Source organism: Carettochelys insculpta, chromosome 3 (genome assembly GCF_033958435.1).
Source record: "Carettochelys insculpta isolate YL-2023 chromosome 3, ASM3395843v1, whole genome shotgun sequence".
NCBI classification, from domain to species: domain Eukaryota; kingdom Metazoa; phylum Chordata; order Testudines; family Carettochelyidae; genus Carettochelys; species Carettochelys insculpta.
Window position 1 is genome coordinate 148,379,003 of NC_134139.1, and position 26,451 is coordinate 148,405,453.

Consider the following 26,451-nt stretch of genomic DNA (forward strand, 5'->3'; position numbering starts at 1 on the left):
AATAACCTGTGGATGCTCTGCTAATAACCTGGGCGGCCTTTTAATCCCTCCTGATTGGCCAAACAAGTGCACAGCTTACGGCGGAAGGGACGTCTGCATCATAATGCCCACGGCATTCTTTGCAATCTTAGATGAAAGACCAAGAACTAAATTGACTGGGAGAATTAACTGCTTTCTACATCCTGAATGTGCTTCCTCTGGGTCAGGTCTGAAGCATATTGACTTTGCAGTTTGGGGAAGCTTCTATTTATATTGTTCATATTTTATCTCCTCTGTGGATAAATAGGAGACTTGACTTCCAGCAGTTTGCAAGAGTGTTGATTCCATATTAAAAGCTTAGTCATATTTTAAAGGATTTTTTTTTTGCTATGGAATGTGATATTTGGCCAAAATAGGAGAGAACACGTACAAGTGGATGAAGTACAAAAATATATCCTTCCTAACCTAAGGAGAAAAAATGATAGCAACATTAGTGGTTTGGTTAAGTAGTTTGCCCTTTGGCCTGAGCAGTTAGTCGATATGTGGTGGGTTGCTGGGTTGTTTTCTTTAGGAGGAGGAATAGATTTAATCCTTTGTGCAATTCCACTTATTTACAAAGAATGTACACAAGAATGTACATTCTCTTTCCCTGAATGCAGCAGGAACAAACAACAGCAGGCAGCTTCGCTGCTCAGGAGTCCAAGCCTGCCTTTTCAGACAGTCTGTGCCAAGGAGCTTTGTTGAGCTCAGTACTGCTTCTTTTGTTATCTGTGGGCTCAGACTCACTTGCACTCAGCACACATGCAACTCCAACCATTCAGTGGCCAACCCCTGCATTCACAATTGATCCCTAGAGAACCTCTCTTATTCTCTGTGTGGCAGGGTTTGCTCAGGTCTCCCTTTCTGATCCAGAGCCTTGGGCAACGGCTTCTATCTTTTCCCAGATTAAAGTTGTGTGACATGCCTATAAGCTTTAAGGAAGTCTGTAATTTACCTCTAGATGAAAGACAGCCGTTAGCACCTTCTACCTATTCAGTGGCAAATACTAAAAAAAAATGGAACACAAATACATCATAATTAGATAGCATTATCTTATATGAAATGTGCTATTAATGCTTTACCCATAAATGGTTCTATCAGTTTCTTTAAAGGTACTGGAAAAATAAATCCCTATGTTCCAAATTACGCTATGCAGTTTCCTAATGCAATCGCATCGCATTGGTGAAGTTTCGTTAAGTTTGCTTTGCTCAGGTTAACCTTTGGAGGGAGGGGAAGAACATTCAAGAAAAAGCCCTGAAAGAAAATTCTCTGGAGGAATCTCAGCACGTGAATGGGTAGATACAAAATCTGGAGAAAACACACTGAGGCAGAAAACTGGGGTGCATGCATAAGCCCTGCAAAAGAATGAGGTACCCTTTGCTTTGCCTCTATAGGAGTAGGCACAATACAGTATCCAGACCTGGTAAAGCATTGGACACCCATTCAAAACAGATTACATTACAAGTAAAATCTCTCTTCCTAAGGTGCATAAGTAACACAGTGGCTTATGGTTCTGGGTGCCCTGGGGTAGTAGCATCCTTCAGTCTACATAGACTATGGATCGCGCCCTTCGTAGTTCCATTTGGGACCATCATTTGCAGTGTCGACTGTGACTGTGAAGGCCCACACGAGAGTGACAGTCCTTGCTGCATCTGTCAAGAGCTTATAACCGGTATCTGTTACCTTCCGTGTTGGTTCAATGCTGTTAAGCAATGCTGGAGTACCTCTCCAGGCATGAGCCTGAGCAATTTTTGGGACCCTGGGCTGCCCAGATGCCAGTGTTCCCCTCTCGGCTTTACTGATCTAGTCCAAAGGAGAGGATAACCTCTACGTCTGGTACCAGCTCAGCTGCAGGAGTTGCCGGGTCAATGCCAGATGTTGGCACAGAACCGCCTTAGGACACCCCTCCGGATTTTCTGTCAGGGTTTACTCCCTTAGCCTTGCTCCTTCCCAGGACAACCCACAAGGCAGTGGGGCATGGAGTGTGCCGTGGGGAGAGCTGTTAAATTGCCATATTACATTGCAAAGGTCAAGGATTTGCAGGTGAAATCAGTGATGATCTACAACTCCTGATCATTGCAAGCTTGTTTTCTTCATCTAGCAGTTAGTCTTTTCTATTGTGCAGATTTCTTCCATCCATATGTAGAATGAAAAAAATCAGTTAGGTGTGCGGAGGCATGTGCGAATGTGCACCGCAGGTAGAAACAAAATCCTTACTCTGGCTGCTCTGACAATCACCTGGGCAGCATTTGAATCTCTCCTGAGTAGTCACGTTAGTGCCCAGCTCACAGGGAACGCTGATCACCAGACATTCTGAGCACAGTAATAAGATAGATGGGGAAAAACAGTTGTGAGAGTCCTGTTGAAAAGGTGTTAGAAGTGTGGGGTTAATTGCGCTGAACTATTAATGAGAACGTTCATTATTTTAGATACGTTTTTCTCTTAAGGAATATTATTTGTATTGTATACATTATATAATTTTAAAGGTGAACACACATGCCTGATCAAACCTTATGAAAATATTAATGTGGTCTTTATCTCAGACATCTGGTGTTGTCTAAAACAATTTATTTAAATAAGGAGAAAACTTTCACCAGTGCTTTTAGTTAATTTAAACTTTGCCCCAGCACTCCCTTCTTAGCTAGTAAAGTAAAGCATGTATAATGTTAGATTTCAAGTTGGACTGCTTTAACTGTGTGGAAATCATAACTACAATATCTCAGGTTGTTTATAAATTTTAAACACTGCCGTGGCAGAGCTGTTCTGCTCCATCAGCTCCTCTGTAGTGTTTTAGTATGGACACTGCCTATGAAGATATGGTCCCTAGTGTGGGTAATCCACCTTCCCCAATGGCCATACACAGTCAGGCCTAGAAGTTAGAGTAGCACCCAAACCCACAAGTGGATTTGGGACTGTGCTGACAGCAGCCACAATCCAAAGGTCAGAACTGAGACCGGAGTCTCTGGACAAACCAAAATCAATACTGTAGCCAGAATCCACATACAGGCCAAAGATCAAAGCCAGGTGGTCATAGTCCAAGGAGCCAGAATGTGGAGGTAGGGCTGGAGCAAGGTTAGTGTTGAACGTTCACAAGGCCTGAGCAAACTGCAGCCAGGTTCAGGCAAAGCTGGGGCAGGAACAAGAACTGTATCAAGAGCATGCTGGGAATGTAAAGGGTGTGTTGCACTGTGAGGCAACAGAAGGATTCCTGGCAGGGTCTTGCTGTTGTACTGTCTGATTTGCATTTCTGATGAAGTTGAAGAAATACCCAATTGTGGGAGACATTTGACTGTTGCCATTTGCAAATAACAAACAACACACATTTTGAGGTATTATTTATAATATGGAAATGTCGTGGAAAAAGCCAAAAATAAAAATTGTGAAATGGTAGAGATGACCACTCTTCCACTTATAGTAGTGCTGCTTGTGTGATAGGTAAATAGATTCAACATACTTGACATGCAATGTTATGTTCTGAACATAGGCAGTGACTCCATGGGGGCTCTGAGGCTGGAGCACCCACAGGAAAAAAGTAGTGGGTGCTCAGCACCCAGGGATGGGTCAGCTTTTGGCAGCCACTCATCTACTGCATGAGCATCCCCATTAGTTGTTTATAGGCATGTCAGCCAATCAGTTCTTCCCATCTGGTGCAATCAGCTCTTTGTCTGTTTGGCCAGCAGCCAGTTCAGATGTTTCCCAGTGTGTGAGGGCGGCAGTTCCCCGTCCAGCTCTGAACGCAGTCAGGTGAGTCTTTTTCCAGGTAAAAGGAGCCAGGCTGTGGCTAGCAGAGAAACAGGCAGCTTCTCAGCTGGCCACAGGGGCTGGCTGGGAAGACAGCGTGGCCAGGCCAACAGCTTCTCTGCTAGCCACTGGAGGCTGGTGTTGCAGGAGACAGGGGTGGGCAGCTCTTCAGATTTAGTATGTCACACCCATCTTTGGCATGAAAACTGAAAATCCCAATTTCCCTCCACCCTGAGGCCCATTCTGAACTTCCTGAGTCAATTCAGTGGTTTATGCACTCATACAGTCTGTCCCCACAGGCACTCTGGATTATAGTTTATGTCTTGGAAACTACATCACATTAAACAAGGAACACAACTTTCTTTGCAAAGACACAGTCATACTCGCTTCTCCCCACCCCACTCAGCTCCCTGACAGTGCAAAAGTCAGAGTTAAGCAAAAGACAACTTCTGAATACAGCTCCCCGCCTCCAACCCCTTAGACTGGTTTCACACCTGTTGGGGTCTCTGGATTTGGTTCTAGCCCTTGAGGGAGACAAGCCAGGTCCCTCTGCCTCCTTTCTTTTTGCTGATACTTCTAGTTCTGTGAAGGATGTGGCTCTTCTTTTCAGAGCACAACATGCTTAGAAACAGTGACCTTTTCTCTTTGGTTCTGTCCTTATGCTCAGATTTTACATCCTGCAACCCTGTGTGAGGCTGCTGGCAAAAAGTTGTCAGAAGTCAAGAGATCTGCCCCTGACTCCAGGGTAGAGCTAATCAACAGGGGTCGTGTAGACAAGGAATAGAGCCTACTTTGAAATAAGCCACAGTGCGTAAAATGGCTCTGTTTCAAAATCAGCTCATTTGTGTGTAGATGCTCTATTTTGAAATAGCTGAGGGCTATTTTGAAATGCATTTTGTGTGTAGCAACATTATTTCGAAATAAGCCATTTCAGAAAATCTTTTCCAGAATAGCTTATTTTGCAATAATGCTGTCGTGTAAATCTAGTCATAGTTTGGGGACCTTGGCTACAAACGCTAAAGCCACTGCATTAATCTAGCACTATCTGGTGTGAACAAGGAGCCTGGGCTGAAGCTCTGTCACGTGCTGCCCTTGCCTGCAGATAGTGCCCCTGCACTTCGCACTGAGTGGAAATTGCAGCCACAGCGAGCTGAGGGGGCAGTGCCTGCAGGCATGGCCATTCATGGAGCCGTCACCCCCATCCCCTGGGGCTGCAGCGTAGCATGAGCCAGCAGCTTCTGGGAGTGGTACAGGGTAGGGAGTCTGCCTCAGTCCTGCTACACCACCAGATGGAACCTGTGAAAGGTAAGCACCCAGCACCCCAACCCTCTGGCTCAGCCCTAAGCCCGCTCCTGCACTCTAAACCCTTTAACCCCAGCCTGGAGCCCTTTCCTGCATCCCAAACCCCTCATCTCCAGTCCCACATCACAACCAACACTGTCAGAGATTTCACCCCTTCCCACACCCTCACTCTCTGCCCAAACCTGGAACTGCCTCCCGCACCCAGACCCTCCTTCTCCCCCCGCCACCTTGGTGACGCAGATTCTTGTGTATCCAGTGGGGTTTATGAAGCAGCACTAATGCACTCCAGAGGGAATTATGCTGCTGGGAGTGTGGGGTCAACAGAAATGTCTTGATGGTCCAGCCTGCTGCAAACCTCTCTCTCTCTCTCTCTCTCTCTCTCGCTCTCGCTCTCTACAGGATTTCCATCCTCTCTGTGCTTCCTGGAGTGGGGAGCTGTTCTCCCCACCTCGCCCAAACCAGTTCTACATACTGAGGGTACTGTAATTGAGAATTTCCATGAAATCAACCTTAAGAGTTTCCTGGCCCTTTTGCTTCTTCCTGTAAGATTGCCTTTGGATTGAATAAACCATCCCTAAACAAATTAGCTTATTCAATTAGGAATATTCTTCAGGGGCTCCCTCTAGTTTGGAGACAAAATATTTTAGCAGCCTGTTTTACACTATTTTGGCTTTTCTGCTGTAAAATGTATTTTAAGCACTTACTGTGAAGAATTGTATTGATTTTTAGGCATACATCTTACAAATAGCATAATAGAATGTCAGATCTGACAGTTGAGATTTTTGCATCATAAAGTGAAGGGAGATTGGTTTATAAATTCTTAGTCCTGTTATCAAAGGAACATAAAAGTGAGCTCATATATTCACTTTAAATATGCTTCTCTCTAAATGAGATTTCTTAGTGACTCATATTTTAGCTGTCTTTTAAAAGGACAATGTGGATTTAAATTTGTATTGTTAACTTTTTTTGTTTTCTGGTCACCATGCTTCCAAGGTGATTACTAATCTAGAGTGAAAGTCTTAATGTATTATTGCTACTGTATTTAATGTCTCACAATATAGCAAGGAAACTGTGTTACAAATAAGAGTAATACTGATTAAGAAGGTTTAAGAATTTCAGGTAACTCACATTGTTTTACATATTGGATATTAGTAATTGATTACTCTGCTTAATGACTTGGGGAGAATACAATCCACAGATGTGGTCTTCTTTACATGGTTCTCTCTCTGTCTGTCTCTTTTATATATCTGTAGAAAGAGCATCTTTGCTTATATGGGTTAGGCTTGATAGAGTTTTAAAAATGCTTGTTCCCTTTGCTTCCAAAAGTGCTTCCAGTGCTTGTCAAATACTATTACGTATGCTGTTAGTGTTACTTTCTGCTAAATAAGAATTATCTGAGCCTGTAAGTGGTCCCTGTGAGGCAATAGTGCTACTTCTAGTGAGGATGGATAGCAGAATCAGGACCTTAGTACCTGAGATTAAAAAAAAAAAAACGGTTTTAGAGGGTTTTTGTACATTTAAAAAAATGGATGCTTGGGGATATGACATTAAACACTGAAATGTGGAAGTGATCATTCAGATTTTCTGGCAGGTGAATATTAGTATTGTTCGTAAGGATTAGAGGCAAAGATATCAGGCCAGACCAGAGAGAAAAATCTGAACTGGGAAAAAAAACAAACAAAACTATAAAATAAAAAAATGCAGCTTTGCTCTGCAAAGAAATGTTAATTAGTAAATAATAAATCCTGAAGCATGCTAATTTATTCGGCAATTACCTTTTAACTGAAAGTAATGGCTTTACCATCCAAATATGCAGACATCTATATTCTTTCATGACTGCCTGCCTTTGCCATTTCTGAGTACTCCCAAGTCTCAGGGCTTGGGCTGCAGGTCTGTTTAACTGCTGTGTAAACGTTCAAGTTTGAGTTGAAGAGCAAGCTCTGGGATCCTCCTGCCTCACAGGGTTCTTCAGGCCAGGATCCTAGGCTGCAACCCCAGCTGGGATATGTACAGTGAAGTAAATAGCCCCATAACGCAAGCCAGTTTAGCAACTTCCTTTCAACGAAAATAATTTGCTTTTACCCTTTGCTTTTCTTTTACCCTTTTTCATGAGCATTGGATACTTTGTATCCTATATAAATCTATAACATGTTTTGTTGGTTTCTTTTCTAATACACACAAAAATTTGCTAGGCATTAAAAACAATGTGGCCTTCAGTGTACCCACGTAGTCAATAAAGGAGCATTGGTCAGTTTGCAAAATCCTAAATGCAAATCCAACATTCAGGCATCATTTATGTGAGATACTCTTAAGTTTTCACAAACATTGTGGTTCACAAATCAAACTGTGTACTTTGGAATGTGTACTCCAGATTATTCAGATGTCATATGGCCAATATTCTTCATGTTAGTAAGCAATTCAGAAATGGTTTAGTGTTTAATTGCTGTCTGAAAGGATTGACTTGAGTGTAGCAAGCTTAAGTGGGTGAAGGTAAGCAAGAAAAAAAGATTCATAATTGGAAAGAGGGTAGCAGTTCCTGTGATTACTACTGAATGGCAGTGAAGAGGAACCTTACATAACATTTAAAATAAGCTTGTCAGTAGAAAAAGTTTTTAAACCATTTCGGTAAGAAATAAGTTTGGGATTTTCAAAGGAACCCAGTGGATTTTGATGGGATTTCGGTACTTAGTTCCCTTAGGCTCCTTTCAAAATCAGACCTAAACCAAGAGAATATATGAAGAGAAATGTGCACTGCAACCTGGTAATCAGAAATGAGATAGCAGAGAATCTGTGAAAAAACAACATTCATTTTTGGAATACTGCTGTCATCGAGTGCACCTTAATTAACAAACATAAATGGGCTTGCAGTTGTAAGCCCTAGAAAGAGGACAATGCTTTAAGTGCAAACTATGTAAAGTCACATGGGATTTTTTGTGTATCCAGTTTGAATATCCTAACCTTTATAATCTACTGCTGCCTGAAATCTATGTTGTTTTCATTGTATAGCTAATTTTATTTTGTGATTTTACATGAATTTTCATAGAGTCACAGAATAGAATACTAGAACCAGAAGGAGTCAATTTAATTGGTTTAATGGCCTGGTTGGCCGTGAAGCCAATTAAGTTGAGTCCTGCTCTTTACTCTGCAGGTAGGGAGCCAGAGGAGGAGCGGCGGTGGCGGCACCTTTTAAAATGGCGTTGGGAAAAAAAGGTGGCAGAATGCAGTTCTGCAGTGTTCCACCAGAAGAAAAGCCCTGGCTCTACCTATCAGCCTGAGAATCTCTGTAAATATTTCATTTTATAAGGTGAAATAAGAAAATATGAAGATTAAGGGGAAAAAACTAAGGATTGATGATAATCAAATAACTGTCCGAGAAAGTAATATTCACTTGATTCTCATGCTAAAAATTCTATTTATTAAGTCAAGGAAACAAAAAGATATATTTCTGGCACCAATCAGATGTTTTGAATCAGAATTCTAAATCTAGAAAGGTAGATAAAAACTTAGTTCTAATAGAGATTCTTTACTCTTTTATACAGTGTACATTATACTTCTAACAAGTCCTCTTGCTTTGGCAAGGCATTCTCTATGATTTTCTTGTCTGTATCATAGTGTGTTAGTCTTTGTATAGCTGTAGTATATATATTGTAAATAATAGTATTTTATAGAGTAAAAAACTTCTCCCTTATCATCAAGGAGCTCCCTTTGCTCTTAGGGTCAAGCATTCCCCGGTCTCCAGGAGGTGTGCCTCCTGTGACAAGCCTATGCTCCTGAGAGCTATCTGCACATCACTTGTCTGAAGTGTCAGGGAGAATCTCACATGAGAGACTGCTGACAGATTTGACAAGACTTTAAGAAAGTCTGAGAGATCAGACCGAAGGCTATCCGAATAGAAATCACTTTTAGGCTATGTCTACAATAGGGAAAGAAAGTCAGTTACAGATACGCAATTCTAGCTATGGCAGTTGCATAGCTAGAATCAGTAACAGAGGGAAGGCCATGCTAGTCTATATACTATCTGCAGTCGATTTACCTGGCTGTCCTCACTGAAGAAGGTCAGCCAAGTTTCTCCTGTTCGATGCTGCTCCCTGCTGGGCTGATTTTATGCATCTCTTCCAGATTGAACCCCTAAGCAGATTGATCTTCCAGGCTAGTACAGACGTTGCCTTAGACTGGATTAAAGCCAAGCTGCTTGGATTCAGAAGACAGCACTTTGACCTTGGTGCTAATCACTCCTCCAGCACTGCAATCGTCCTGGCACTGTTCTCTGTCTGCAGTGCTGAGGAAATACATAAAATGCAGTGCACTGACAGTAGGCCAAAGAAAGGCAAGCAAGGGAAAGGCAGCCGAGTGTGATTTGCTTCGGGTCACTCCTCCAGCACTGGTCATAAGATGGTGCTGTTGATTCTGCTCATAATGTTGATTCTGATATGGGACCACCAACAGTGGGAAGCCATCACAGTCCCAATGAAATCCCAGTGCCTTCAATCCCAGATGGGACAACCACCAGCTCTGACAACTGCAAGCAGAAGAGAGTATGGTGCTTTGCGGAGTTCCTTCCCAGCACCAGGTCCTCTGGTACCTTCTGGTGGCAAGCCAACCCGGATATCCTGTACAAAGCCATCCCTCGTTCATCAGTGATCCCCAGATCCTCAGAACTGAATGGAAGCATAAAGGTGCCAATACCTGTCCTGGTGACAGTGGCTTATGCAACAGCCATTTTGGAATCTCTTTGGGTTTCCTCCATCCCTAGGTCCATCTTTTTGTTTGTCATACACAGTTGCTTCTGAGAGGTTGCCCCCCCCCTTCACACCTTTCAGCATTGGACCCTGACTCTGGTACACACCCAGGTACCAGTATACTGGACATTGCCCCCATGGATGTAACTGAAGCTAAAGACATTGTCTCCCACTTCTCCGGTATAAGATCTTTCTTCCTCCTGTCCAGACAAGGATGTCTCAAGGTCAAGCAGCTTGTTTCCTTAGGATGACTCCTGGGCCCATGGGGAATATTTAAAGTAGATTGCAGCTGACCTGGGGCCAAAGTTTGTTAAAGCTGATAAATTTTCTCACAGGCTCACTGACATTCTGGCTGCAACAGTGCCATGGAAGGTGGCTCTACCCATTAATAGATGGACACAAATCTCTACAGCCTGAAGGATGCAAGGGCCATTCTCAGGTTCCTGGGTATTTATTCTCCGTCCACTTGAAGGAAGCACTTCAGGCCTCAACAACTGCCCCATTTGTCAGCTCCATCTATAAAGGAAAGGGCAGAAAGTTACAAGTGCCGTCAACCATATTCATCCAACTCAGCCTCACAGCCTGCATCTTATAGGCACTCTGGTGGGCCCATACAGGCATTTGAAGGTGTACCCTAGGGTGCTTTACCAGTTCACACTTCAGAGCCTACCTCTTTCTTACTTTTGGTCCAGCTGTTCCATTTCAGGCCAGTATGGTCCCTCATCACATTGGACCACTGGATGCTAAATACAGTAGCTGTAAATTATGCCCTTTACTTTTGATACCTCCATCCATCTTTTCCCACCCCATCTGTCTTCAGGGACACTTCTCATTAGCATGTCCTGGCCCAGGAAGTACAATCCTTCCTACAGACGGCAGATGTGGAGAGAGTACCTCAACACTTGAGAAGGAAAGTGTTTTACTTCCAATACCTCCTAATCCCAGAGGCCAATGGGTGCTCTTGACCCATCCTGGACCTATGTTTCCTCAACAATTATTTACAGAAACTGAGACTTCACGTGGTCTCCCTGTCCTCCGTCTTCTCCTCTCTGGATCCACAGGAGGGTAGGCAGCCCTAGAATTTAAAGACTTTTTATTTTCACATTTCCCACTTATGCAGTCACAGAACATTCCTTAGAATTATTGTAAACCAAACTCATTAAGAATTTGTCATTCTCCCCTTTGGCCTGGTCAAAGTCCCCTGGGTTTTCACGAGTGTATGGCAGTGGGTAGCTGGAAGGCATTCATGTATACCTGTAGCTCAGTGATTAACTGATGAAGGGCTCACGTAAAAAACAGCATCAGCATGGTCCAAGCCCCTTTCCAAGTACTGGGCCTGTTGATAAACCAGCACAAGTCAGTATTGTTCCAGTGCAGAGAATAGTGTTTATTAGGGGAGTGCTAAGATCAGCCCAGGCCAGAGACTTCCTTCCTTAGACCTGATTCTTGTCTATGTCAGACCCAATAGCCAAGGTCATGATACCCCACCCAGGCCCAAATTTGCCATAAATTCCTGGGACGTATGCTTGTGTGCACACATGTGATCTGGTAGGCAAGGCTTCACTTCGGGTGCCTGACAATGTAGTTAGCTTCATGTACTCCCACAATAGACACCACTTGGATTTGATGGTCACTTTTTTAGCCCTCTCTTTGTCTTCATCAGCTGATTGAAGGATTCCCAGTTGGCAATGGTTGATATTCCCTTTGCTTCCCCCCATCCATCAGTACCCCTAGTCTCTGACACTTCAGACATAGTTTGGGGAGCCCATTTTGGCTGACTCAGGGTCTGTGGTCCCTGACAGAGTTTTCCCTGCACATTATGTCAGGGCATGTCTACTTAGCTTGCCAAGTGTTTCTTCCCCAGATCACAGCAAAGGTAGTGCAAATACTGATATACAACACTACAGCCATATTCTCCATCAATAACCTGGAAGGAGCTTGATCCTCCATCCCCCATCTGTCTATGGGACTTCTGTGTGAAGCGCTCTATCCAACTTAAGGTTTCACATATTATGGGAGCCCTGAACACACTGGCATATCATCTCAGATCCTTCTGCTCATAGCATGAGTGGTCTCTTCACTGGGCAGTTAACAGGTTCAACTGCCAAAGGTGAGGATCTCCCGAGCAGAGCTGTTCATGAAAAAGTGGAACATAAAATGCTGTCAGTTCTGCTTTGTGGCACAAACACAGCCTGGGATCCCTCTACATCGCTTTCCCATTTCCATTCATTTACTCTACACACTCCCTCTGATTCCCCTAGTTCACAAGAGCCTCCTGAAGACCAAGTGAAGCAAAGCAAGGGCTATTCTTATATCTCTGGCCTGCCCATACCGGCTGGGAGACCTATCAGTAGCATCAGGTCACAGAAAAAATTAGACGAAAAAGGAACTGATTATGAATATGGAAGTAGGTGAAGACAATACAATTTATTAAAATATTCTTTTTTATAAACCATATCTCATTTCTAGACATTATACACTACTGGTGTCAACTATTGTAATCATGATTATTTTGAGTTTGACTTTTTTCAAAGTGTGACATTTCTTTGCCTTCATAAAACTTATTTTGGGTTTCCACTCTTTGCAGCACTAAAACTGCACAATAATTTCTCAGAAGTCCTCAGCCCTTATATTTGTTTTGGCATCTTTATTATGAGTTTAGCTTAAAGTTCTCTAATATGCTAGGTCTTCTTAAGCACGTTTTTAACAAAATTGACTAACTTATCCTAATGGTAGTTTCCAGATGAACTAAATTCATCATTGCAATTTTTAGCAGGAAAGGAAAGGAGAAAAAGTTAGACAGACTAATTTGTTTAGGACGAAGAATTTTGATAAGTCAGAAATGAAGGACAGAGAGATATTGGCTATTATCAAAAGTGGATTTTTGGTCTGAATTTAGTCAAATGTCTGAACACATGGAAATGGCATGCTGTTTTCATTGACTCCTGCTGGTCTTCTTATCTGCTTTTTGTACAAATTGCATTTCATGCTGCTTTTGGCAAATTTATCTAAGCCTTGGCTGAGGACCCTTTAACACTGCTCTGGGCAATTTTTATTTAGCTTCCGGCTTTTGTATGACTGGGCAGTCACTGATGCTGTTTGCTCCAGAAACTTTTTATAGAGTCTGGCTTTCGTTTCATTGGGTAGATTTTGATGCTGTCTTCAGTAATCCTTGAAAAGAAGTCTCTTAAGAGCAGCTCTTGCTGATTTTGGTTCACTGAATAGTTGGACATATATTTCCTGTTATTAATGGGCCTATTGTAGAATCTTATGTTTTAATTTAAATTTTCAATGTGTTTAACTTGCTTTGATTGTTTTCTCCAATTTAGCTTTTCAAGCTTGAATCACTGTTATTAAACCATTTCATAGAATCATAGAACACTAGGACTGGAAGGGACCTCGAGAGGCCATTGAGTCCAGCCCCCTACCCCAATGGCAGGACCAACTACTATCTAAACCATCCCTGATAGACATCTATCTAACCTGTTCTTAAATATCTCCAGCGATGAAGATTCCACAACCTCCCTTGGCACTTTTGTACAAATTTAATAATTTAAACTTCTAAAACAAACACTGTGTACTTGGGAAAAATAATCTATTGACCCGCTCTGATCATTAACTACTCCTAATTCACGTATTTAATTCACCTGGTCCAAAATGTAGATTTGGCATATTTTTACGCTTAAGTAAATTATTTTTATTGCCATAACACCTAGTGCTCCAGTCATAAGCAAAGACTCCAATGTGCTAGGCGCACTATAAATAAAATATGCACCCTTCTACATAAAGCTTACAATCTAACTGTAAGACAAGATATAGATACAAACGGACAGACATATAAGTAAACAATAAAACTATTCATATTAGGGATGCTGAAACAATTTTTACGGTGGTCATACCAAGAGCCATTTAATCAAACTGTAAACCTTCTACATTATTGAAACTACTTCAAGCCACCCCTCCTTCCAGCACCTTTGAGTCTCCATCAGAGGCAATGATCAAAGATCCATTTAGAACAGCAAGATTTGTTTTTCAGTAATTTGAAAGCAAGGTAGATTAATTAGCCATAGATGTTACATAATCTTTCTTTCTTCCATCCTAACTACATTTACTGTTTTACCAGCACCTTTGTGATGGGGGCTGGTAGCAGTGTGGAAGTGTTTGCAGTCTTTGGCTGGTCATGTTGTTCTCTTTCCAGTACTGCCTTTAGAAGAAAATAATGTTTTGCCAAACAAAACAGTTAAAGGTTCCAGACAGTAACTGCACTGAAAGATCCAATAATGATGAGGGTTAAAGCAATCTTTTTTTTACCAGGCTCTTGGACCTTGAGCTTCTTTTGTACTCAAAGCAGTGCACAAAAAGTAGACAGATGTCCACGTACAACTTTCCAGGCTACATGGTCTTAATAAGTAGCCTGGCTGTCGGGTTTTCCCAGGTGCGAAGTGGAAGGGTTGAGGGAGGAAAAAAGACATGAAGTAAGCAGAGAGATGCAGGCTCCAGACAGCTGCTCCTGGGACCAGACAGAAATGCCTTATCTGAAGTTTCCGCAAAAGGGAGTCTCCTGTGTGCCATAAGTATCACCCTTACTCACGGAAACAAGCTGTGTAAATGTTTTGAAATACATTATAGGAAAATAACTTTCCTCCAAGGGGAGGGAAAGGAAGAGATACAGACAAGGGGGACCTACTCACACAAAAACAGTTCTGCAATGATATATAAACACTTGGTATACTGTTGCCAGATGTGACCTGAAAGTAGGTGGTGATACTGACAAGCTTTGTCTGACACAGTTCTTGTTCCAGACTATCAGAATTCCTTTCTGTGCCAGTGTAGTTCTGCTCATGTTTCTCTTCTCTCATAGTTGAAATAAGTCTGTGACTATGACAGGCCATAAAACCTCTGAAAATAACCTACAATAGCATTTTGTACATAAAAATGTGAACACTATTCCAGATCCTCACAGGGCTAGCAGTTAGAAGTTATTGGGAATTTCCCCTTTCCAGTATCACACAGGTCCTATTTCTAGTTCTGCAGGAGCCCAAAGTAACATATGTTTAGTCATAATATTTTAGTGTATGGAAGAAGCTAGCACAGGATGCAGTCTTGCACATTCTGGTTTCTGCAAGAGTAATTTTTTACATGGGGGAGGAATTCCATATTTGTGAAGAAGACAAAATGTCCAACAGATAAACATTTCAAAATATTCTCTGCCTGAGGTTGCTCAGTGAATCTGGGTATTGGAATGAGTCTGGGGAAGTGGATCAATGGGCTGAGATGGTCCATGGTGCATGATCAATTTATTCCATGAATAAATTAGGAATGGGGTCATAAGGTACTTCAGATTCAGAGATATAGCACTGAACAGCTTGAGTATGCATTCTGGAGACGTGGAGGCTGCTCTCAAACCGTGACCACTTGTGCTGAAGCAGAGTTTGCTACTACTTGTGACTTGGTAACTACTCCTTACCCCATCCACACCGGTTTGTAGAAAGAGCATGAGGCCAGGCCACAGCAGAGGTAGGTACACACATACACTCCTCATGCATGCTAGCTTTTGCATTGAAGATTATCCTTCAGGAACATGGTTCAGATGTGAAACAGGAAATTCTGGTACAGGAATACATACGTATCCATTTACAGGTTAAAGTTTGAACATATCCTAAAGGTAAATGGTCCCTCCTTTTCTACCTCCACCATCCAGTTACCCAAAACTTCGTACAATGTAGTCTTGCTAAAATACAGTAAACTCTCGAGTTTTCTGCAACCCCCACGTAACTCAAATTTTCACGAAAGTCTCGGCTGCAGCCTGTTTTCTGACTCACCTGGGTTTTCAGGAGCTGGGAAACTGATCAGCCCAGCAGGACTCGTTTGTTTCCTGGCTCCCAGAGTGGCAGGGAGCCGGGAACCAGGGAGCAGGCTGCTTCCCATCTCCCTGACACTTGCTTCTTGTGGGTTCCACAAGTGGCGGGGAGCTGGGAATCAGGAAGCACCCTGGCTCCCCTCCCCTTGCAGAGAGGGGAAACTGAGCAGGGCAGCAGCCTTGTTCAGTTTTCTGGCTCCAGCTAGTGGACGGGAGCCAGAAACCAGGGGCAGCCTGGCTCCCAGCTCCCTTCCGCTCCTTGGAGCCAGGAAACTAACCAGGGTAGCTGCCCTACTCAGTTTCCCAGCTCTGCAAGTGGAGGGGAGCTGGGAGCCAGGCTGCTGCCTTGTTCCCAGGTCCCCACCACTCCAGAGATGGGGAAGCTGCTCCTGTCAGGGATGGCAACCTGACTGGCAACTGCTGCCTCGACAGCAGTAGTTTCGTGTCAGGAATGGCAGCCTGACTCATGTCTGTGCTGCCCCTGACAGGAGCAGTTTCCCACTCTTGTCAGGGGCAGCAGTCACGTTAATCCAAGACACGCACAATTTGCGCCTATCTCGAGGGTTTACTGTACATCATTCCAGGGCACTTTGGATCTTCTAGTATCATTTTGGAAAAAAGCTTATCTGTGAGCCCCCAAGCACTGGTAATTGGAGTAGGGAGGGGCAAATCTTATCAAAATCTGTGAAAATATTCACGTGGAACTGTAGGAAAATTTTGGGAAAAATTACTTAGGGATTCCTGATCAAGAAGTTTAATCTGCATTGAATACAGGTACTAGATAATTTTTACTTAATGTCAGTATTCTGGCTGTTGAATACTTTGCCACGCTCTATGACTTTGTTTTGTATTTGGTAACATTCTAATTTACTCCTTCAGTGATCTCTAGCTTTTGTAATATTTAAAAAAGTGTTTGAAGTAGCATCTAACTTTTTTTTTGTTATACTGTATTTATTTCAAAATGTCTTGTTGCATTTCAGATGGACTTTTGCTGTTTCTGAATTCTCATTCACATTCTTTGTGTCTTTTTTCATATATTTTTTGTGGCTAATATTTATCATAGAGAGAAATCTGTGGTTTCAGTTCTACTAAATTTCCTCTGAGCTGCCATACGTAGAAGACAACATTCAGTTACACCATGGTGGTAACATCTCCCTCTCCCATTTTGCTGTGGGGGGGAGCAAAATAAGGGGATGTTTGTCCAGTTCATCAAGATCTAAAAAAAGTTGGTGAGTGAGATGAAAAATTTTGAATTGGAAGAAGGTGATTCCAATGAGAGGTATGTTCTGTGGACATGTCCAAATTGCATTTTTAATTATGGTTCCTGGATGGGAGCAGCAAAGCAAGTTAGGGCCATAAACCACCTTTTAATTATAGGAGAGTGCATACTGCCATCAATAGGTGTCTGCTACAAAGAACTTGAATAAACAGTTGTCCTTATATAAAAAATAAACCTTTAGATCACAATTTTCATAAAACTGGAACTTAATCTTAAGATCTTCAATCACATTTAGGCACTTGTCTGATTTTTTAAGAGTGATGAGTGACTGTGAAGTATTATTTCACAGTAAAACATTTCTATACAGTCTGTGCCATAATGAAATTAATTGCTGACTTTTTAAATGCTGTGTCCCAAATGTTCAGAAACTAGAGATTGAGATCTGCTTGTAGTAATATGCATATGAACATATGAATAGACAGAAATAAAAACCATTTTTCAATCATTACCAAATACATGTCTATATTTTCTCATGTATGAAGCTGATTTTCTACTAGCTATTGTTTTAGCTACAGAAATCAGCTAGCTGGGAACTTTATTCATTTAACCATTGTATTTATTTCTTCAGGAAAAGATATTACTGAGACAAACAATGGTGTGTGATGGGTTGGGTCACAAAGATCCCCTTGGGTCTGTCATCTGATGACCTGATCAGAATCCTGAACCCACCTATCACCCCTCTAGGTTGCCCCACCACTCTGTAGAGCTGAGACAGAAGGTCTAGGGTCTCACAGCAAAGGCAGAGATTTGGGGTAACAGACCCTTCCCCAGCAGCATAATACAGACACTGAGTTGCTCAGCTCTGGGAAGGCTCCCTCATAGGGAATTGACACCACACCAAGGTGCACAGCTCCAATGGATTCAGAACCCCCGATAAATTGGTCTTACTTTCTTCATAAAAGTTTCATACAGAACAAGCACACGTTCACTCCCATTTTCACTGAGAGAGATATCTGCACTACTGTTACAGCAACGAAGGGTCCTGTGGCACCTTATAGACTAACAGAACAGTTTAGAGCATGAGCTTTCGTGAGCACAGACTCACTTCATCAGATACAAGAGCATCTGATGAAGTGAGTCTGTGCTCATGAAAGCTCATGCTCAAAACTTTTCTGTTAGTCTATAAGGTGCCACAGGACCCTTCGTTGCTGTTACAGATCCAGACTAACACGGCTACCCCTCCGATACTTGCACTACTGTTGACATCCCCTTTCCATTACAATTATTTACAATGGGTTCTTTAATAAACAAAAGTGATTTTATTAAGTATAAAAAGTAGGCTTTAAGCAGTTACAAGTGATAACAAACAAATCACAGTAAGTTAATAGGCTAAAACAAAACATGCCAGCTAAGCTTAGTACTCTTAAGAAACAATTCCTTACCCTAACGATAGTTTTAATTATCTTTTCTCACAAGCTAGGTAGCTTCCTGGCTTAGACTCAATCCTTCCCCCTGTTTAGCCTCAGATGTTTCCAGCAGTCATCTTGGTGGTAAGCAGGGAGTGTCTTAGGCTACGTCTACACGTGCACGCTACATCGAAACAGCTTATTTCGATGTAGCGACATCAAAATAAGCTATTTTGATGAATAGCGTCTACACGTCCTCCAGGGCTGGCAACGTCGACGTTCAACTTCGACGTTGGGCAGCACCACATCGAAATAGGCGCTGCGAGGGAACGTCTACACGCCAAAATAGCACACATCGAAATAAGGGTGCCAGGAACAGCTGCAGACAGGGTCACAGGGCGGACTCAACAGCAAGCCACTCCCTTAAAGGGCCCCTCCCAGACACACTTGCACTAAACAGCACAAGATCCACAGAGCCGACAACTAGTTGCAGACCCTGTGCATGCAGCATGGATCCCCAGCTGCAGCAGCAGCAGCCAGAAGCCCTGGGCTAAGGGCTGCTGCACACGGTGACCATAGAGCCCCACAGGGGCTGGAGAGAGAGCGTCTCTCAACCCCTCAGCTGATGGCCGCCATGGAGGACCCCGCTATTTCGATGTTGCAGGACGCGGATCGTCTACACGTTCCCTACTTTGACATTGAACGTTGAAGTAGGGCGCTATTCCCATCCCCTCATGGGGTTAGCGACTTCGATGTCTCGCCGCCTAACGTCGAAGTTAACTTCGAAATAGCGCCCAACACGTGTAGCCGTGACGGGCGCTATTTCGAAGTTGGCACTGCTACTTCGAAGTAGCATCACGTGTAGATGCGGCTTTAGTGTCTTGAAACTGCCAGCTTTCCTATTGTCTGGTGCCCTCTCTATAAATGGATTTTATCCAAGGCAGGAATCTTTTGTATATAGCTTCCGTGCTCCCTACCTCCAATACCACCGTTTAATGAGTAGAAAGTTAAAATGGGTTCCAGCATCAGGTCATTGGCCCCATGTTTTGATAGGACTAACCGTGGTTTAGGCTTACAGGAGAAACAAGACTATTCACAGATCATTGTCTTGAGTACTGAGCCATTAAGTTCCCTGAGTTCTGCTAATGACCTTCACTAGATATGTAAATTGGTTCATAGTTTTTATTTCTAACTTCACATACAAGAATGATACATGCACACAAATAGAACACACACTCAAGGGATTAAAAGCTCTCCAATGGTGCCCCAGTTTGCATACAACATATTCAAGTTATGCATATTCATATCCAAAATATATAGTAAACTCATTCACATCTGGCAGCCTTGGGACAGGAGGTTGCTGGATACTCAAATATGGAAAATGCAACTAAATGTTACTTATAGTTAAAATGCTGGTTATTTGAGAGTTCCGATGATAGAATGCTGGATAGGAAAGAGTTTACTGTATTTTCCTATAAATGGAGGCATGACATTACAAATAGGCTTTGCTGCTAGGCAGGATGCTGCCTTTGTTATCTCTTATTTTTGTTGTTGTTCCTGACAGCCAGATACGAAATGAAAGGCAACTCCACAGGCTGGCCATAAGAAGAGTTTAAAACTTTGCTGTAAAAAACACAGCTCCTGGAGGATATTGAGGAGCGAATAAGCTGTGCTCCAAGTCCTAAATAAGGGTGGAGGTGAGCAGAGTGTTGAACTGGGAGAAAAGGAGGGCTGCTTCTTGGTGATGACCCGCACCACTGAGATTGATTCTGCTATTACGAAACTGGTGTAGTTATAGCTGTGGCTTACACCACACCACTAACAGGAGGAATAGGATTGCACCCAAAAGAAAGAGAAACACCCCCTGGGGTTTTTCTAACTCCTAGTAGTTATCTAAAACAGCCCACGTTGGTGGAATTCACTAGCTGTTATCTATCCCAGTTTCTAAGAGCTGTTACCTATCCCCAAGAAGTGTGAATTTCGAGTTTCAGGGGATGGGACTACTTAAGGGTTAATAGGAGGGTATGACATACAGACACAAACAACACTCTGTCCTGTAGAGCACGGAGGCTCAGCAGATCATGCTTCCCAGCTGAGGCAGCTTGATTTCAGAACTTCCTGGTCGTTGGGTCAAAGCCCTTTCGGGGTTTCTGGGACATCTTTGCCTCAGCCTTACACGTGACCCTTACAGGCTCATGAAACTAAAACACAAACACATCACAGACAGACTTGCCACAGGATAGGATACAAACAGACAGAATACAAATAGAGTTATTGAGAGCATTTACTGAGAGCACATACTTACATAGTTAAGCAGATACAGGAATAAGACGCACCGTTGCATCATGTTACTTCAGCTAGCTATACTACTAACAGATTTTCGTGGTCCTGTTAGGTATTCACACCCTGCTCTATCTAACTCATGAGCAGGCAGGAGGAGCGGTGAAGGGTGATCAGGCCTTGTCGCAGACATCGTCCGGTCTCTCCAGGATTCAGGAGTTCCTCCTCCTCCTTATGTTGTAGCCCCCCTTTATAATCCTGCTGTTTGCTGGCTCCACCTGAGGCCTGGCGCATCACAGACTGGTTGCTTCTGCTTCTCTCCGCTTGCAGTCCCCCTTAGCCCCCCTTTCCATTTTACACAACTGTATCTCATACTTATTTTGTCCTTGTTAAAGTACGCAGCTGGCTTCTCTGGACAGATAGGTCAGAGGCCATGGTCTTTCCTGTTTTTCAATTTAGGCCGAGAGGATGTGGATGCTGCTGAAGTTACATACTGCTGTTAATGCAGGCTGTATGCAGTCCAGTAAATCCCAGTGCTAACTGGTTTAGACTTGCCCAATTTACTCTGTTCCTCGGTTCTTGTCCTGGGGTTAATGTTGTAGCCATTTTGTGCTGAGGCATATTTCTTTATAGTATTTTAAAAGGGTCTCTGTACCCTGCCTCAATCCCACGTACCTCACTGCATTGTTCAAGTGCCCATGCCAATCACCCTAACATACCCGAGCATGGCCGGTCACTTAGGGGTCACCAGGTTATTTTGCACAGATATCAGATTCTTAATACATAATGATCTGAAGGAGGATCTCAGTGAATTCTAAACTGTGATGTTCATGTGGCAATAACTGTAGATCAGATAAAGTTGTCATGCTTGTAACACCAAATCACCACCTTGGCATATCATGTCATTCAACAAAGATGACTTCCTTCTCTGTTTAGTAATAGCAAAACATAAACAGGCAGAGAACTGGGCTTTATTTTTTCATTTAATACTATCTGTACTGATTATTAATTGTATCCTCCCCCTGGCCCTCCCCCACTGCCCAAAAAGCACTTTATCGCTCTGCCTTTGCTTTCAAGCAGTGTCATCCAGACTGGTGATTATAGCTGTATAAGAGAGAGAAAATGTTTCTTTTTTGTAATTTTAGTTTCTCATAATAGGAAAATACACTAATTTGGATTAAGTTACCACATAAAAATGAACAAGGAAAACCTTTGATTTATTAATTGAATAGGAATTCTTTTTCAGAATCTTGATGGCTTGTTGTATGCAGGAGGTCAATTTATATTATCACAGTAGTTCCTTCTGGCCTTAGTCTCTACAAATCTGTAAAGAATTCTCATTTTAGAGTTGTTAGATGTTTTAATTCGTTAGGGTTGCTCATATTTTTAATTATATGCCATTAGCAGTAATAGTTAGCTAAACAAATTTGGAATGCTTCTCCTGAGGGTCTGTAGCGTCTCTCCCTATAGAGACTACCCAACTATTTCTCTGCTTGGGAGTGCCATATCTTATGTAATTTCCAAGTTGGTGGCTAATTCTTTTAGGAGAAATGGCAAAAAAAATTCTGTATCACTCTTCTAGGTTATTATCCTTCACTACTAATCAATGGCAGTCTTGCTACAGACTGCAATAGGAACAGGATTGGATTTATAATCCTTGCAGAAACAGAATTCAAATATATGATGAAAAACTGCCTATAAATCTGTTTATAATTATTCCTTTGTATTTAATTAGTGGTATCCTCATGTTAATGTGTTTGCCAACGTGATACAATAATATATAATAAAACTGATATTTCCAGTATAGCGCATTAAAATTGTAATATGTTCTGAAAAAGAATAGACAATGCAATTACTAAAACATTATCCTAGTATATTATGGGCTGCATTTTCAAAAGTGAAAGTTGATTTAGATGACTTCATTTTTGGGTGCCCAATCTGATACACCTAAAAAAGGTCTGACTTTTGAAAGAGCGGTAACCGACATTGATTCCCTGTAAGTTGGACACGCAAACTGAGCCACCTAAAATCATTAGTCACTCTTGAAAATTACATAAAATATCTCAACAATATTAGTGTTTCCTGCTCTAGAATTTAGTGTATTTACTAATGAATATATTTTTACAGTAAACTATTATGGGTGTTTTGGGAAACACCATCAGCATTAAAAGAACTTGTGATGAATATGAATAGCAGGTACTTAATCTCTTTCCATAGCAGAGGAAAAAAAATTTAAATATTATTCATGCTGAAGAAAAAGCCTTACTATGAGAGTGGTCCCTCAAGAAAGAAAGCATTCTGTGGTTATTAAGGTCACAAGATTTCACATATTGAGCTTCATATATATATAATGTATATCATTCTCTCACCGTAGATTTTTCAGAGGTAAAATTCAAGGAAATGATATTTTGTAAAGACTTATCACTCTGTGTATTGCATTACATGCAACCTAGAAGGGTATGCTAAAAAAGTAAATGCAAAAACAAGTAGGCTGTGTCTACACTAGCCCCTTTCTTCAAAGGGGCATGGAAATGACACAGACCAGAGAATATCAATGAGGCACTACCATGCATGTGCAGTGCCTCATGAGCATAATGGCAGCCTTGTGAATTTTGAAGCTGCTAACTTAGAAGTGCTGACAGACAGTCTAGACACGGGCACTTCTTAATACATGCCCAACTTGGGAGTAAGGGAATTGCAAAGTTGGGCATGTATTTCAAAGTGCCTGCATCTAGACTGCCTGTCAGCACTTCAAAGTTAGCATCTTCGAAATTTGCATGGCTACCATTATGCTAATGAGGCACTGCACGTGCATGGCAACACCTCATTGATATTTCCTGGTCTGTGTCATTTCCATGCCCCTTTGAAGAAGATTTGTTTTATTGGTGAACACCTACTGCAGTATTCTGTCTAGGTGGTTTCATGGACTCCATTATCACAGCATCTGCGTGCATCAGAACCCTTTATAAATTTATTCTCAGAACACTGTGACAATAGAAACTATTGTCTCTATTTTACAAAAGGAATTTTGGAGCACCAATCCAATTAAAAGCAGTGGGACTGGTATCTGTATTCACTTATATGCTTTTGAAAATTCCATTCTATATAACATGAATGAGATCACACAGAAAATATTTGGAAGAACTGGAGCTGAACCCAGAACTCTAGTACTTTAAACAGAAATTCACCATTCTGTAACATTTATTTTAATTTTTTATTGAAAATGTGATTGTGCATTATTATGGCAGCTAAATTACCTAATTTTTCATGTAAAATTATGAGTGCTTAATAATATGATATTTGGAATCATAGAGCTTAAGCAAAGATTGTTGACTTTATAATATATTTGGTTTTCAAGGGTGATATAAAGGTATCAGTGCATGGATTTAGACTGGCACATCTATTTATCATTACAGTATGATTTGGTCTTTCTAGGGCTAAATGGAAAAAATAAGCTTTCTTAAACTGTTTTCTTTGGAAGCTGAGAATCTTTGGATTTTAAAATACAGTTAATTTCTTAGAGTGTGGCTTGTATAACGAAAAGGTTATTTTTTGCAGGGAAATGTTACTCATTTTACAGTCATCCTCAATTATATCAAAATAAACATTGCGAAGAATTTTAACAATATTCTCTGAAGTATTTTCTGAGTTGGTTGACTGAAAAAGCATTTTTGTTTTATGTGCTTATGCACTGCTTTTTCTTTTTTTCCAGATTGAGGCCAAGTACAATGTTACCCACTATGAAAATATTTTCTTTCTCTGCATGGTTTTGGAACAGCTTCTTCAGACTGAAACAGAAGGTAACATTTCAAGCTTGGACTATGATGGAGAAGAAAAAAGCAAATTTCTGTGTAACTTGGATCAAATTATTCTCCATCTTTCCGATGAATTCCCATTGTTTTCTGTGTACATGTGGAGATTAGGTGCTCTTTTAAACTCATCTGAAATGAAAATTGTTTAAAACAGTTCAGATTACTTTGTACCAGTATATTCATTATAGCTGTGGAGAACTAGAGCACAAATATGACCACTCTTGAAAGATATTTATTTTCAGTTATTATACTACACAACAGCATCTAAGATAATGTGGTTGTTTTTCCATTCTGCAGAAAAGAGTGATATCTTGAATACCACTGTTTGTTATAACTGTGGATAAATGTTGGCTTTTCTTATGTAAAATATTGTATACTACATTATCTACATGTTTGGAACTTGAGCAGCAAAGCTATTTTATGTGATACGTAGAATGAGTAAGCAAAATGAACTTTTAGATTAAGTCCAAGATTTTTTTTTAAAAAAAGTGTGCCTTCAGTTGGACTCATGAGTCCATATTTAAGCATTTAAGTAAGTAGCATGACTTTCAAAAGTGCTGCTCATCCAGTGAGAGCCATTGTACACTCAGCACTTCTGCCAATCACACCACTTATTTACATGCTTAAATATAGACTCACAAGCCAACTATTGGCATCCATGGTTTTATTTTAGTGCTATTCTTAAATCTTGCCCAGTATGTTAAGGTTAAATTGTGTATAGTGAAGATTTCTGTGCTGTGGTGGAAATCAGATATAGTCGTTTTCAAGAAAACAGATTGAGCTAAGTACAGCCATACCGCACACAATGCCTACTACTATTATTTTTTCCTAGGCCATGTGTATTCTCCAACTTTACAAAACTATTTGTCTTATGTCTGATTTAACCACCATTTGATTTATGTATATTTTTATCCTTTAATCATTTGTACTGAACATTGTATATATATTAACTGCATAAGCTGACTCTGAGGTAACTCAGCTGAAGTTATGAAGTTGCACTTGTATTAATTTAGCTTATTTTATAATTGCTTAAACCTAAAAATTCTAAGGTAAATAACATCCCATTTAAATAGTCAGGTGTTTTGTTTGTATTTTAGAAATTTTATTTACTTATAGAGTGTTTAATATTTACATATTTTAATAGGAATCTTCTTAAACATAGAAGAACTTCAAAATATGGATCCAACGGTTGTTTCAGCGATCCAGAGTTTTGGGTATATTTGGATAGTAGTTACTATTACTATTGCTAATTACTAGTATTACAGTTTATTACTTTAAGTAGGTCAAATAATATTGTCATTATGTGTTCTATTAGTGAGAGTCACTTATAAATTAACTATTTTTAATGTTTGTACGGTTTCTTCCCATCCCAAAGTTTCATTCATATAAATGTCAATCTGTTTTAATCTGTTACTAAAACCCAGTGAAACATATCTTGAGCAACATTGGAAGGATGTTAATATTAAATGTGGAAACATACTATTCTTAATGATCAAACTGTATTTTCTATATTGCTGAAATATATTAATATTGTATTGCAACAGTACAATACTGCTGTTATATAGGCATAGCTGGGGTCACTAAAGAAATTGCCTTGTAATTTGTTTTACCATTGTCTCACATTATGTTCCAGTTATTAAGCTTGGGTTTGGGTTATACCACGGGGCACCATTTTTCATGTTTTATATTAATAAATTTCAACAAAAGCCACCCAATGTGTGAAACAGATGAACTGCTATTCATGACTATTCACATCAGAAAATCAGATAATTCAACTCAAAGTGACAAGTTGCCTACATAAAATTCAGTAGATATCTATTTAAGCTTGTCAGCCACTCATCCACTAGTGTGGTTACTTTTTACTGGGTTTACTTTTATTTCCTTTTTGTTTTTTTCTCTCTCTTGCTTTATTTTTAAATCAATTCTTCTTACTCCCTGGTTGTGTCTACTCTACAAAAATAACTTCACAATTTCTTACTTCAAAGTAAGCAGTTTTGAAGTAGAGCATCTACACACACCTTACTTCGAAGTTCAGCTTCAAAGTAGGGAACTACTCTATCTCTGAAGTAGTGAC

The 26,451-nt window shown here is 41.0% G+C and overlaps 1 long non-coding RNA gene across 1 annotated transcript in view; it reads left to right on the forward strand.

The window, feature by feature from the left end:
* The window catches only part of LOC142010516 (uncharacterized), a 62,173-nt gene extending 36,093 nt beyond the window's left edge, over positions 1–26,080 (forward strand). Inside the window, exon 3 of the long non-coding RNA XR_012644824.1 lies at positions 24,278–26,080. This is a non-coding gene — a long non-coding RNA (uncharacterized LOC142010516). The remainder of the gene's footprint in view (positions 1–24,277) is intronic.
* Positions 26,081–26,451: the final 371 nt, after the last annotated feature.